Source organism: Phaenicophaeus curvirostris, chromosome 17 (genome assembly GCF_032191515.1).
Source record: "Phaenicophaeus curvirostris isolate KB17595 chromosome 17, BPBGC_Pcur_1.0, whole genome shotgun sequence".
NCBI classification, from domain to species: Eukaryota; Metazoa; Chordata; class Aves; order Cuculiformes; family Cuculidae; genus Phaenicophaeus; species Phaenicophaeus curvirostris.
In genome coordinates, this window is record NC_091408.1 from 2548043 (window position 1) to 2563410 (window position 15368).

Consider the following 15368-nt stretch of genomic DNA (forward strand, 5'->3'; position numbering starts at 1 on the left):
CGCTTCCACATCCAGAGGGATTGAATTGCAAAAAGGAAGCGGGCAGCCCTGGCTGCTGGGGGAGAGAGATTTTTTTAAAAGTCCTTTTGCTTTAGCACGAATAAATAATGCATCAGCCGGATCCGAGGTGGCGGTGGGGACGTCCTTCCCCTGCGGCACTGGGGAGCCCACCCCAAGTTTCCCATACTCGCCGTTGGGTTCATGAAGCAGAGATACGCGGGCTCAGAACCGCTGCTCTTTAAGCCGACGGTGTCCCTTTAATTTTATATCATTATTTTTGACCGGCGCTAGCAATCCGGAGCGCTGAGCGTTTTCATCTCTCATCCTGACAAATGCACGCTGTAATTCTTTGACCAAAATGTCAGTCTGCTCTGGAAATGACTGGCCCTCAGAATGAGAAAGATTTCCAGGGGATTAAAACCGGGCCATTACTCTCCGCTCTAAATGCATTCAAGGCTCTGAAAGCCGGAGCTGCTTTTCTTTCCTTTTGTACGAAAAGTTATTGACTTATCAAGGTTAAAATACATTCAGTATGGCCCAATAAAACAGGGATATCGCCGCATTCGTGCTGTCATTTGCAGGTCCGTTTTCATGGCAACAGGGCTCTTTTCTGCACATTAAACGGTTCAGTTGTGCAAAGTTCAGACATTACATAAACAGAGAGGTAACAACAAAAAAAAAAATCAATGAGCTCATAGGCATGGAAAAAGGAGATAGCATTGATCGGGGCCGGCATCGATATTTGGGATCGCAGCCCTCCTTTGCTGGCAATGGGGACACAAAGAGATGCTGAAGGACATGAAGGGGGGGATGATGTCTTCACCCCCCTGAGCAGCTCCTGCCTATGATTAATATCACCCAGGCACAGCCTGGCACCGTGAGGGATGCCCACTCGCTGGGCTTGAGGGTTTATCAGCGCTAATAATGGTGTTGGTGTGCCGGTGGGCGCTTTCCACAGCTGATTTTTGGTCCCTGTTCCATGGCAAATCCCAGGAGGTTTTTCTCCCAGCCATTTCCAAATGCACCTCTGGGATGGAGGGGGTCTGGGAAGTAAGCAAGGATGGGGCACACGCTGAACCGAACATATTGAGCACCTTTGGTGCCAGCCCCGTGCTGTGGAGGCTCCGGCAGGCGCGGAGGAGCCTGGTGCTGGCAGGGTGCGGGGGGTTTGGGCCGGTGACTTTGATGCTGATGGGAGATGTCAAGCTTTTTGCTTCCCAGTCAAAGGGGTGAGAGAGATTCCAGCGTTAAAACGCTTGTTAAAGGAGAGGCACCAACATCTGTTGGGAGAGCAAATGGAGAGCAGGAGTGAGACGGCCAGGGGCAGCCAGGCGTGAAGGAGGAGGAGGAGGAGGAAGGCAGGAGCAAGGGTTTCTTGGAGATGCTGCTGTGGCATTGAAGATCTGCTGCCCTTCGCCACATACCTGCACGTGGGCTTGCTCCTCAATCCCAGATCTCACTGGTGTGAGAGTAGCTTGCCCACTGGGAAGCCTGAGGCAAAAAAATGGTTCCGTGTGGCTACTTGCTGGGGTTCCCAGAGACAGAACCCCCCAGCACTGGGGCCGGCTGGGGAGAACTGGTGCCTGAGGGCACAGAAGGCACTGGTCTGGGCATGGAAAGAACCCTTTTAGGCAAGGAACTATATCCCAAGAGCATCCTTCTCGCTGTCCCCTGGGCGCTTTGCAGTGGGAGGTGCAGAGGAGCGGGGCTGGGCAGTATCTGGGGGCAGCCGCCCTGGGTGCTGCAGGGGTCAGGAAGGCAGAAGCTCCTGTGCTCTGCTTCTCCCAGTTTATTTATAGATTCAGCAAGTTATTCAGCTGAAACAAATCTCCGTTTCAGCCGGGTCCTGAGGCCAGCGGCAGCCTGCATTATCTCACAGACAGCCATACATTAGGCGGTGCGAATTCTATGGGGGCATCAGCATCCTGGCTCAAACAACCTGCTGTTTGTGGGCTGCAGGAGGGTGAGGTGTGCCTGGGTAGGGTGATGGTCCCCAGGGTGCAGGTGGTGACTCGAGGACACCCTAAGAGCAATCCAGGACCGATTGTCTGCAGCGAGGGGAACAACTGTGCAGGGCACAGGGTGGGCTGGCAGGGGTGTGAGGGGCTGGGGAGCCCTCTGCCCTCCAACACAGCCCCCAGCCCCCTTGACAGTGACACTGGGAGCGAGGACTCGCTGTCAGCCCAAGTCTATTTTTATTCCCTGCTTAAAAATATCCCGGTCCGGGGCACTGGCACATGATGGATCATCGCTTCTGTGACTTCCCCCAGGGCCTTCCCAGCTCTGAGATGAGGAGCTGAGTTGGGTTTCCTACAAGAGCACCTTGCACCCTTCCCACCCAGTAAAAACACAGAGAGGACATCACAGCTGTCACGCTGTGGGGGTGCTTTGGGGGCCAGGGCAAGACACAGCAGCAGCTCTGAGTGCCCCAGCATGGCCCCACGCCAGCTCCGCACCCCAGCAGTGGCCAGGGAGCATCTCAGCATCACTGCATCCTCGCTCTCTGCTGTCCCCACGCTTAATCCCCTGCCAGTGGCCAAGCAGATCTGGTGCCTTTTTCTTTCGTCTCCATTTGCGTTTTGTGAAAAATTTAACCTTGCTCAAAAGCCTGGGGAAAAGCCCTTGTGAGCAGGGAATGGAGAGCAAGGAAGAGCAGATCCCAGCCTGTGGTGCATTTTCTAGCCCTATTAGTCACGAGCCTCTGATGCTATGAGAGATACGGGGCTGACTGACAGGTGATTTGGTTTTATCTCACCTGGGAACATTTCATATCCGGCGCAGGGCCATTTTGCAGCCTCTTTGTGCTGGAGCGCTCGGCAGCATCGCTGGGTGGAGGCACAGATGAGGGGGGTCCCAGTGCCTCTGGCCACTGAGGGCACCGACAGCAGGCAGCACCCCAGCCCTCGCAGAGCAGGAAGGCATCACCTGCAGAGAGGGGTTGGCGGTGACAACCACCTCTGTCTGGGTACTGTCCCCCTCTCCGTGTGGCATCACCTCCTCCCTGCTGATCCCCAGGGCACCTTTCAGCCTGCAGAGACCCATGGAGACCAGGGTGCCTCCTCCTTTGGCAGGAGATCATAATCCTTTGGCTCTCCAAGCCACTGGTTCCTGGAAAGAGGAGGTGATCAGGGCCAGGCGTGATGCTGCCTCTGGGTTTGCTCCGGCCCCAGCCCTTCCACGTGGAGTTACGCATCTCCCTCCTGCATGGATTTTTTATTTCCCTTCCTTTGCTATGAAACTGGTTTCCTTCTCCCCCAAACTACTCGATGATGCTGCTTAATTGCATTTACGGAGCGGGGCTGGCGTGTGCTGTCAGCCTGGATTGCAGAGTGGTCTCTGCTGAGGGAGGCAGCCCGGGGGGAGCTGGGGTTTGTGGGCAGCTGGGCTGGAAATCAGGCTTAGGGAGTGAAATTGGAGGGAGATGGAGATTCCCGGGAGACCTTCACCTTTAACTTCACTGCTTTTTTCCCCTCCAAATCTGCTGACACTTGGAAAAGGGGAATCATTGCGATTTGCTTGGTTCAGCAAGTTCTCCCTCTCCCCTGTGCCCCTCCTGACCCAACAGGGCTCTGCTGGGCTGCTGGCATCCCCAGCACGGCGGAGGGTATCGACCTGGAGGGAGAGGAAGGTGAACGATTCCCAAGCCCGCCCTGGCAGGACATCCCTGTCCCTGTAGTGCTGAGTGATGCCCTGAGTGATGCTGCAGGGTGGGACCAGAGCCCTGTGCACCTCATCAGTACTGGGAGAGCCAGCACAGCCTCGCAGCCAGGGAAGCACCCGTTTCAATCCTCTTGACAGTCGAGAATTTAAAATGATTTATTAAAAATGTATAAAGCCCGGTTGTTGGTGTCGCTACTCTGATAAGAGCATCGTCTCCTGCGCCGCTCCCGTGGCAGGCGCGCTCAGCTCAGGTTTATGTTCCCCTCACTCAAACAGCTCTCACCGTGGCACCTGCATGGGGAGGGGGAAGGATCCCCCTGCTCCGCATATTAATTTTCATCGGGCTGCCGCAGGCAAACCCGCTCAGGCTTCGAGAAGTGTTAGAGCTGAGCCGTGACCTGCGGGAAGGCAGCTTCCCACTGCAGCCAAGCGAGCACCGTGCTGGCAGGGTGATGGGCAGGAGCCCCCTGCCCACGTCCCTGGTCCCTCCTGGCCACAGCACCTCGGCCACCACCACGCAGGGTGCTGCTTCTCCTGCCCCACCTGTCCCAAGCAGGGTTGCAGCCCCTTCTCCCTCCAGAGGTCTGAGCAGTGGGGCCTGGTGACCTGCAGCACACAGATTAACGGAGACGCGGAGGGTGTGCAAGCAGCTCCGTCACTCCGTGACGTGTTCCAGCCTGCGGCCGTAAATCGGTTACAGTGGCTTGGCCGTAAAGCCGAGGGCAGAGGGGAGACAGGGACACCAGCTGCCCTGGCGTGGCAGGGGTCAGCGGAGGCAGGTGCAGCAGCATTGTGGGTCCAGGATGGATCTGTGGCCCTACTGCCTCCCTGGATTTTCCCAGTGATGTTTATTAGGGGGCTCTGGCACCCAACAAAGTGAAAGGAGTGGGAAACCACTTCTGTTGGCTGAGACCCCTTAGGAGAGAGGGGTCCCCAGGCCCAGAGCCCCCTCTCCAGCACCACAATCTCTACGCGCAGGGGTTTGCTCCCCCAAAGATGCTCCAGTTTGGACAATCAGGGTTTTGTCCCCACTTTAGCACTGGCTTTCTGGGTGACAGGGACGAGGTGACAGGGATGCCGAGGGCACCGCTGCCCTGTGGAACTGAAACACTTGTCCTGACCCCTCGGGACGCTGCCTGGGCCCATGGCCCTGCTCAGGGTCTCAGCAGGACAAGGCAGGCACGAAGCTACGAGAGCCCCGGGGAGGAATGCTGATAATGATTGAAATCAATATTTTTGCAGGAGAGAAATAAAAAGCCTCATCAGAGCCATTGGCTGGAACGCTGCAGGGGGAAAGAGGAATCGGACATCCCAGTCGGTGGTGTTCTGGCTCTGCCACCTCTCTGTGCCATCCTGGCCTCTGGCTCTGCTTCCTTTGCTGTCCCTGCTCCCTGGCACTAAACCCTGCCTGCTCTCAGCAGGGTGTTTCCAAACCGGTTGCCTCCAAAGCAGATAATTGATTTAAACCAGGATTTTTCTCCTATTTTCTTTAAAGCTGCTTTCTCCGCAGCACTTTGCTTTTCTCTGGCAGCCCAGCCAGCAGCATCAAGCATCCCCAGCTCAGCTTGGGCTGCGATTGTCCCTGTGGGACCATATTCATCACCCTGCGAGCTGCAGCGGGGCTGGCAAGGGGGAAGCCAAGCCTTGGTGACCAAGCCAGCACATCCATCTCCTCTAGCACTGCCCCACTGAGACCACGCAAACTGGGAACTGTGTGCGCGGGTGACGGGCTCTGTGTGAGCTGACCCCAAAATCCCTCCTGGAAAAGCCGTAGATCTCATTTGCCAGAGCCTTGTTGTTCCAGGATAACTTGATGTGAGCTTGCTGGAGCCCTGAGCCTGACGGTACTCCAGGCCAGGGGCTGCAGATCCCAGGGATTGGCAGAGCCATCCCACCGCTGGCAGCATCCAACTCCCAGTACCCAGCTCCCAGCAACCAGCTCCCAGCATCCTGCTCGCTGCAGCCTGGCCAAGCCATCCCCACCTTCCTCCTCCACTTTACCAAGCCAATTATCACCCAGAAACTAGCACGATGCCCAGGTGTACGGTCCCAATTAGGCCTTGCTTAAAAACAATTTCAACGCCGTTATAAGCTTTCTGCTTCAGAGCAGGTTGCCCTCAGCTGCCACTGCCCAGGGACGGCTGTTGTCCTCACCGAGGAGCGGGTGCAGGGCTGGATGCCAGTGCTTGCATCTGCTCTTTATAGGGGAATCCGCTCCTGACCCCACACCGTCACCCTGGGGTGGCTTCTCACCCCTGAGCCTCTGCGGTGGCACAGGAGCCATGCCGGCACAGCCAGAGCATCCCAACCCTGCCACCTTGGAGATGGCAAAATGCTGCTGGGAATGCAGAAAGTGCTGGGAATGGAGAAGCTTTGGTCATGTCCTCATGTCCTGGTGGATGGTGCTGAGCGCCAGGGTGATGCCCTGCTTTGGGGGCCCCAATCCCCATCCTGGGGACAGCAGAGTGGCCTCACGAGGTGACAGAAGCTGGAGCTGGGGTGCAAGGAGGATGCTGTGTACATGTGGGGATGCCCACAGTGAGGTGATGGCCAGGATCGGACCCAGGAGGGCTCGGCTCCCCTCGCATCCCATGGCAGTGAGATCCAAGTGCTGGTGGGTGTCCCCGCTGCGGGGCTTTGATGCGCACAGCGAAAGAGCAAAGGCGGCTGCCTTGTGCTCCAGGAGGCTTTGAAGTCTCCCAAAACAGAGCAGGGGGCTCAGGGAGAGGCAGTTGGCCCTTCCCTGCCAGCCCGGCCCCCACCCAGCCCCGCTTTCTCCCCCTTTTCATCTCCTTGTTCCCAAGGAGGTGCCACCTCCGGCTCACGCAATAAAACCTGCAAACTTTCCCCCAGAGCCCCAGCTGGGATGCTGGGACCGTGTTGGGGGCTGTGTGACACCAGGACCCCCTTGGAGGTCCCAGCATGCTCTCTCCCACCCCCATGTCCACCCTGAGCTGCTCCCTCTAGCACAGGACTGACCCCCACTTTGTGGTCCAAACCTTCCCCAGGGACCCTACAGATGACAGCAGGAAGGTCCTTGCCCAGTCAGGTGACGATAATTTGCTCTCTCCTTAATTCTCAGCACATTTTATCTTTCCCCTTCTAAAGGCAGAAGAAAAAAGAAGCTCTTTTCCAACACCCCCGCTCCCCCTTTTCCTTTTCGGTGGCCTCGCTCAGCCCCGGGAGGGTGAGTGGAGCCCAGTGGGGACATGCAAGCCTGTGTTTTTGTGAGAAAAAATGTGCATTGATCATTTCTGGGAATCAGACTGTGTTTTTTACTCTGAAGCATCCATTATACACAGCTGCTTAATTGACGAGCGCTGCCTAGTCACCTCGGATGCCGGAGTAAAACAGCCTAAAAGCTCCAGCGCAGAGGAAGTCCGCGCTTTATAAATTGATTCAGTGGGAGAGAGAGGGAGCAAGCGAAAAAAAGCATTAATTACAGATGCTTCTGTGGGCACTGTTTTATGGCAGCGAGACCAGGATGTGGGCAATTCTCCTAAATGTGCTGATTAGACAGCACTTCATGTCTCGGAGCACATTAAATGGGCTCTGTAAAGCTATTAGAGATGCAGCACCATAAAGAATTGACGAGAGTGAGCGGCGGCAGCGCAGCCCGGGGCTCCTGCCCAGCTCCTGCTTGCCCAGCTCGGCAGCAACAAGTCACTGGTGAGGCCAGAGGGTGCAGGAGCCAGGGTGAGCCAGTGTGATGGGGAGCAGTGCTTCTCACTGGTTTCCATCCCTGGACTCTGCTGGGGTCAAGGGGCTGGGGGCTGCCTGTGCCCTCCTGAGGTCCTGCAGCTCCTGTCGGGTCCCATCCCTGCTCTGAACCCCCTAGCTCCCCTCTCTGGGCATCCGCTCCCCACCAAACCCCAGCTAGGCTGGGGTGATGCCTTTACTGGTGACCCTGACCATGATGGAGGGGCTCAGGCAGAGCTGCAGGGAGGCAGGAGCTGCTCCACCATCTCCTGGGTGCTGGGGAGATGGGACTGCTGCTCCCCAGGCTTCCTCTGCCTGTCGTGGAGCTGGGAGGACAAGGCTTGCTGCCAGCTCAGGGGATGTCACCCAGGGGATGTCACTCAGAAGACAGGAGGGGTGCAGGGACAGCATGCTGGATCCCAGCCACCACTTGTCCCAACGCCCTTTTCGACTGTCCTCATCCCTGCAGGGATTGTCCTGACTCATCCCACTCTCAGGAGCTGAGGATGAGCCTGGCTGCACCATTCTGGCTCCCTCTGGGTCTCTCCTGGTTTGATCTTGTGTCGCGGGAGCATCACTTGAAGCATCCCTTGCAGCATTCCTTGGGGCATCACTGGAGCATCACTAGAGCATCCCTGGAGCATCTCTTGGACCATTCCTTAGGGCATCCTGGGAGCATCCCTTGAAGCATCCCTTGAAGCATCCCTTGGAGCATTCCTTAGGGCATCCTTGGAGCATCCCTAGAGCATCCCAGGAGAAAGGTTCATTCCCCTGCCTGGTTCTACCGTGGTTGGAGACTTGTGTTCTCTGGAGGACAGCAGCCCCAGAGCCCAGGCAGGTGAAGTCATGGGACTTCGGGTGCTGCTCTGGCTTCACCCACCGTCTCTGCAACCCCAGCACAGGCAGGAGCTGGCAAGAAGGAACTGTTTGATCCCATGGCTCCGGGATCTGTGCCCAGCAGGCCAGCATGACCCCCCGTGCGGTGGGTGCAGGGCCAGCCGGGCGTGCGATGTTAACACAGCCCCACCACGCAATCACACTGGCAAATCAATTTGTCAGGACGCAGCTCACCAATTAGCATTTGCAGGGATTATTACTCATTTGTGCACGGCAGGTTTCGGGAAATTAATCAGGGGCTCACCGGTGGGTGGGACAGCAAGGGCAGGGAGGGGGACGCCGGCACCCAGTGCAGCCCAGCTTTGCTGTCGGTGTGCGAAGCTGTGCTGGAGGTGCCTGGTGCTTTCCCAGCGCTGGGCAAGATGGGATTTGATCCACCAGAGGGTCCCTCAGAGGACCCCCAGATACAAGAGCAATCCCATCCCCTGGAGCTGTGCATCTCACCTGCATCACAGTGGGGATGAACCCTGACTGACTCGAGGTGCCAGGAGAACAGTGGGACGTGGAGCGGAAGGGAATGAGCTTGAGGCAAAGTGACACTTCGCATGTGGTCCCCAGGAGGTGACCCGAGTGGTGTCACCCACCCCAGCCCTGGGTTGGGGAGTGAGGGCAGCCCTGGCCCCAGCACAGACCTGGCAGCACCGAGGAGGTGGGGGTTGGTGCTGGGGGCTTGGGCAGCAGATGGGCTTTCCCGGGCGGGAGCGCCAGCCGAGCCAGGCACGTGTGAGCAAACAGGATGGGAATTCACAATCAAGGCTATTAAACAAAAAAGCGCTGAGCCGTGCTGCTCGCTGCCACAGGGGGATGGGAGCTGATGTGCGGGACCCCCTGGCCGGCTGCTCTCCAGGGCAGGTGCTGAGGTGCTCTCCAGGACTCTCCAGGGAGGTGCTGAGGGACATGGTTTAGTGTTTGATAGGAATGGTTGGACTTGATGATCTGATGGGTCTTTTCCAACCTGATGATTCTATGATTCTATGATTCTATGATTCTATGATTCTATGATTCTATGATTCTATGACATGGACACCTGCCCTGGCCAGAGGAGCGGGAGCTGGCTGTCCCAAGGGAGCCTCCAGCTTTGGCTCCATCTCCTGGCCCAGTTCCAGTGCAAACTGAGTCTTCCCGGGTTGCCTGGCCCTGGCAGCTGGTGGGATACGTGTGGGGCGTGTGGTGCACACGGTGTGAGCAGCGTGCGTGGTGTGCACGATGTACGTGGTGTCCGTGGAGTGCGGTGTGAGCAGCGTGCATGGTGCACGCCCTGTGCCTGGTGCTAGCAGCGCGCCCCAGCCCGCCCGGCGCTCTGACGGGTAATCGATTTCCCCGAGCCGGGGAGAGACACACTGTCCAAACGCATCAAGCTTTAAATGCCAACTTTCCTAATGCGATTTTACAATCTCCTATAATTGAGTCGCAGCAAAACTTCCCCCTTCCCCGGCAATGGTGGGGGATGGATTCAGCCCTGCCCTGCCGGCTGCAGCCTCCCCTCCCATCACAGGGAGAACCAGGGGTGCAACCCCCACCAACGACCATGCCGTGCTCTCCATGGTGGTCACCACCCCTCTGGGACGAGCCCTGGGATGCCAGAGTCACTATCTGCCAGCACACAATCCCCAGGATGGATGCACCTCTGCCCTGAAACATGGCCACGCTGATGCACCCCCACCCCAATGCACCCAACTCCATCTCCCTGGGGTCCGTGCGGCCAGGCGAACATCTCCTTGCTTTCCCTGTGGCCAGGCAAACATCTCCTTGCCTTCCCTGTGAAGGATAGCCTGGCTCAGTCCCAGGAATTATGAATGAAGCTCCAAGTGGAGGAGTACCACATCAGGACAGGATATTGTGGGGAGCTCATGTCCCACCATGGGGCTCGTGCCCCACCACAAGGCTCCAAGACCTCTCCTTAGGGCCAGCAGGACTTCTTCTTAGGGCCAGCCCATCGCTGGCTGACAGCACTGAGATCCCAACACCTTTTTTTGTGGGACCAAGAGCCCCAGCAGCCCCCAAACCCCGTGCAAAGCCCAGGTCCGGGCTGGGGGCTGCAGGGGTACCAGAACACCCATGGAGCCAGTGGCTGGTGCTGCCGGGAGCCCCTGTGCTGCTCAAGGTTAGTGCTGGTAATTAAAGGCTGAGATTTGCATGCAGCAAATGACTCCAGCTAATTACGGGTTTAAAAGGAAAATGATCGGAGAGAGGATTGTTTGCAAAATTGGGGCACGAAGGAGGAGCGGGCACACTGCTCTGCTCTGCTCTAGAGGTCACCAGCCTTAACCAGCCCATCACCGCTGCACATCTGGGGACAGCGTAGGTGGAGATGGCACATCTGGGTGGCCATGGCAGGAGGTGATGGGGGTCTGATGGCCCCAGGGGCTGGGCTATCAGGTCAAGGAATCCCGAGGGGCACAAGGTGACCTCAGGCTCTGAAGGGGTTGGTTCTTGGAGGGTGCTGGGTGCCTTCTGGACCCAGGAGAGGCTCCCCAGGCTCCTGGTACGTGGTCAGAGCAGGGCAGCCCGGCTGCTGGGAGATCTCCAACCTCTCCACATCCCCCCCTCAAAAAAAAAAAAAAACATGGGCACAAATGCCAGGGTGCTGAATTGATTCATTTAATTTTCCCTTCTCATTTGATCAAGAGCAGGGTGACATTTGGCAAAAGTTGCTGATGAGGGATTGAATGATTAATTGTCATGACAACCATTCCTGGTTAATGACAGGGATGAGATTGTGCCGGCATAAAAGACGGAGAGTGGCCTTGAGTGCTGCGGTGCTAAATTACCAGGCATGTCACTGTTTGTGCTTTTGGTAAAACGTGGCCATGCGTTTCTAATGAGAGGTTAACTGTGTCCCCAAAGTAATTACAACTGATTGAAGAGGTAGTTAGTAATTAGAGGATTAACTGTAATGAGTCTCACCTGCAGCGGTTGCCATAGTTACAGTATTTTAGATGATGGGAGTTAAAATAGGACAGAGGACGCGAGAGGCGGCTCGGGGCTCACTGGGGTGTCGCGGGGGTCCCCAGAGTGCCTGGGTGGGATGGGTGCCTCCCTGTCCCCCTGCACCGTGGCCAGACACCGTGGAGCCTTGGGGCTGCCAGCGGGCCATTTCCAAGGACAGGAAAGTCATCAGAAAATCCTAAATCTCCAAATTCCTGACAGCCCACACTCAGAAAAGGGGACCACGGGTGGGAACGAGGAGGTCCCCGCAGCCACCACGGTGCTGGCATCCTCCAGGGTCCCACGGCGCCAAGGAGCTGCCTGAGCAGCCCAAATTGAAGCTGTTTCAATTCTACTTATTCCCCTATTTCCACGGATGACAATTTACAGGACCATGTAAAACCTCCAAGTACAGTATCTTTAATTATTCCATCCATAAATGATAAGCACCATTCATTTCAGGGCTCTCATTACGAATTTATACTCCTGTTTAATGTGCTCACTAACATCAGACATCCCACAGCTCGCAGAGAAATATTGAACAATCCTTTCTGGAAGAGCCGTGTGGAGACCACTGGAGCTATTTTAGACTTGGGAAAAGAGATGGGGAGGTTGTTGGTTTATTAAAATGAAGAGAGACACCCCCCCACACACACACACTCAGTGAGTTGGGGGTAGGCAAAGGGGCTTCAGGCTCAAAGATTTTCAGTTGGATGCTCCCCAGGTGAAATTCTATCCCTTTTTTTCTGGACATGCTGATGGTTGCAAATAAACTTTGTTTTTATATAAGTATAAAAATAGAGCTTCATATATATATAAAAATACATGCATCTAAGGGAATGCTTGTGCAAAGTCTTAACTTGAAAAAAAGGAGAAATCTCAAATATTCCCATTTCACAGCAAGCACAGTGAGTAAGTTTGACACGAAACAATTCTTTTTCTGGATTGTTTTCCAGTACAAATGTGCCTCCAGTGTCAAAGTGACCCCTCTCACCTTGTTTTCCTTGAGTGCCACCCTCCTTGTTTGCTTCCCCACAGGGCAGCGTGTCCTGGGCCAGCTCAGCGTGCGGTGAGCATCGCGTAGGGGCAGGCACCGAGCTCTCGCTGCTGCCGCTTGGCCTTTGCATCTCCAGCTTAGCCAGTCACGCATGGCTCCCTTCCAGCTGTGAAGTTTGCAAATGCAGTTTGGGAAATTCGATGTTTTTCTGCTCCCGCCTGCTCACCGGAGCTCCCATGGCTGTGCCATGAGGTGCTGGGGTGTTCCCACCTACCGCATCTTCGTGCTCAGGCTCTGTGGATCCAAAGCCCCTCAGTTATTACTCTCCACGCAGCCCACACAGTGCAGCCCTTGGCCAACCCAGCTTCGTGATTCAGGACACGGTAACTACGAGAGTGAGGAGACCCTGGAACAGGCTGCCCCGAGAAGCTGCGTCTGCTCCATCCCTGGAGGCGTCCAAGGCCAGGTTGGATGGGGCTCAGGCAGCCTGGTCTAGTGCGATGTCCCTGCCCATCGCTGGAGGGTTGGAACTAGATGATCTTTAAGGTCCCTTCCAACCCAAAATGTTCTATGATTCTGTGATTCTATGAATTTGAAGGGTTTAGGGAGCTCAGGCAATCGCCAGGATGGGGCTCCAGTGCAATACAAGTCATGGAGAAGAAAGAGAAATGTTAATCATGGATAAGCAGGAGGGGAGAGAGTGAGGATCAGCCTTCAAATTTCAGGAGAGCAGCTGGGATGGGAACAGGGACAAGTGACAGGGGACAGGACGAGAGGGAATGACCTTAAGCTCTGCCAGAGGAGGTTCAGGCTGGACATTAGGAAAAAATTTTTCATGGAAAGGGTCATTGGGCACTGGCAGAGGCTGCCCAGGGAGGGGTTTGAGTCCCCTTCCCTGGAGGGGTTTAAGGGACGGGTGGATGAGGCACTGAAGGACATGGGTTAGTTTTTGATGGGAATGGTTGGACTCAATGATCCAATGGGTCTCTTCCAATCTGGTGATTCCATGATTCTATGATTTGCCCAGCTCAGCCTCCTTTCAAGCAGCATTTTTCCCACCCCAAACTCAGGGTTTACCTGACCCCGATGTCCCACTGTGCCATGTTGGGTGGTCGTACCGGTGTCCTCATCCCCATCTCCATCCTCATCCCCATCTCCATCCCCACAGCTCCTCTGTGCGATGCTGCAGGTGGCACCGGAGCCCCCAGCGTGCCACCACGACCCCGGCACACGTGTCTCAAGCGTGCGAGGGCTCAGCCGCCAGCGCCGCCCTCCCACCAGCCAAGTGGCTGTGCTGCACCGGGGGCGTCACAGCAGATTTTCCTCTCAACGCGTTCGGTCTGTTTTCATGGATAAAATAGAAACACGGCGGGAAAAATCCAGCAGGCAGGCAGCCCCTCGCCTTGGCAGGCGGGATGGCTGCCCGCCAGTAGCGTTTTAATGCCATTACACCACAGATACAAGCTTTTAAGCATTAAAGATGGCTTTTATGGATCATAAAATCTATTATTACCACTCGCCGCAGTCGCTGGAGCAGCAATCATCGGCACGGTGTGGTGCGGGTGCTGTAAGGACTGTCCCCTCCTGCCCCATCCCGCGATGCCCTGAGTCCCACGAGTGGGATTGTGGCAATGGGGACAAGAAAGGGGAGTCGTCATGTCCCCAAAACTCCCATCCCTCAGCCAATGTGCTGGTTTCCAGCCATCAGCAATAGGTCCCCATCACCCGTCCTGATCACAGCCCCTGCCTGGGGTCCCAGGACCCAGCTGGGTGCCGAAGAGGGAAGGATGGGGCTCATCCTCCTTCTTTTTGGCAAGGGCGCATCTTTATGGAGACTTTCAAAGCTGCCTGAAAGCCTCTGCTGAGCCTGAAGGGGCAACGTGCTGTGCCTGCTGCAAATTGAAAATGAGAAACCAGCCCAAATGTAAAATAATTAATGGGAATATTTGCACCAAGGTCTAAGTTTATTTTGCGAATCTTAAATTTCGGGGCAGATATTACCTGCCTGGGCTCCTTTAAAGAGGAATTAATAGTAGCTGTTGTAATTGCCGACGAGCAGTAGCCTTCTGTGAGAGATAAGCTTATAATAAGCTGTCATTGCCGGATGGCTTTAGAGTATTAACACGTAAGTTAATAAACACGTATAATTGGGTGTCCCCTCCCCAGGGAGGCCTTGGGGCTGCGGTGGTGAGTGACAGAGCAGCCGGGCCGGGGTGGCTGGCAGCAGCTGGCGGCTGGGTGAGCAGAGAAGCATCCAGTGCCCTGCACCCAGCACCCTGCACTCAGCATCCTGCACCCCGTGCCCTGCATTCATCACTCAGCACCCTGCACCCAGAGTCTTGCACCCAGCACCTTGCACTCAGCATCCTGCACCCCATGCCCTGCATTCATCACTCAGCACCCTGCACTCAGAGTCCTGCACCCAGCACCCAGCACCCAGCACCCTGCACCCAGCACCTTGCACCCAGCACCCTGCACCCAGTACCCAGCGCCCAGTGCCCTGCACTCAGCCAAGACTGGGAATTAACACCATGTCCCTTCGCTAAGAGGATGCTAAAAGGCAGATGAGTTGAATTTCCCTGCTCTGCCATCTAATTGAGATGGCTGTGCTAGCAGAAAGGTGAAAAATGAGAGTGAACCCTTGATGATATTTGGACTGGTGCACCAAGCTGGGCAGCGACTGGCTGCTTTGGATGGGGTTTGTGTGGATGCCACCTCGCTGCAGGTTGTTAACCCCTGGGACAGGAGGCTGAGGAGCGTGTCGGCTGGGCTACGGGGCCAAGCGGAGGCAGAAATCAAACCCCCCGAGTCGCACGTGGGGATGGGTCAGCAGCTGCTCCCAGCTCCTGCCTTGTCCTGCATGCCCGGCATGAGAAACTCTCTGAAACTGGTGCTCACTGGGTGCGGTGCTCACTGGTCTTGGGGCACGGGGGTGGGATGTTCCCTGGATGTGATCTTGATGGATGGGATGCTGCCCAGATGCACGGTCTGATGGGATGGGATGCTCACCAGATGGGATGCTTGTGGATGGGTTGCTCTCTGGACTCCAGGAAAGATGCTCACTGGATGCGATGCTCCCTGGATGAGATGCTCACTAGATATGATGCTCTGAGGATGCGACGCTCACTGTTCAGGCTGTTGGCTGGACACGATGTTCTGGGCTCGATGCTCACCAGGAGTGATGCTT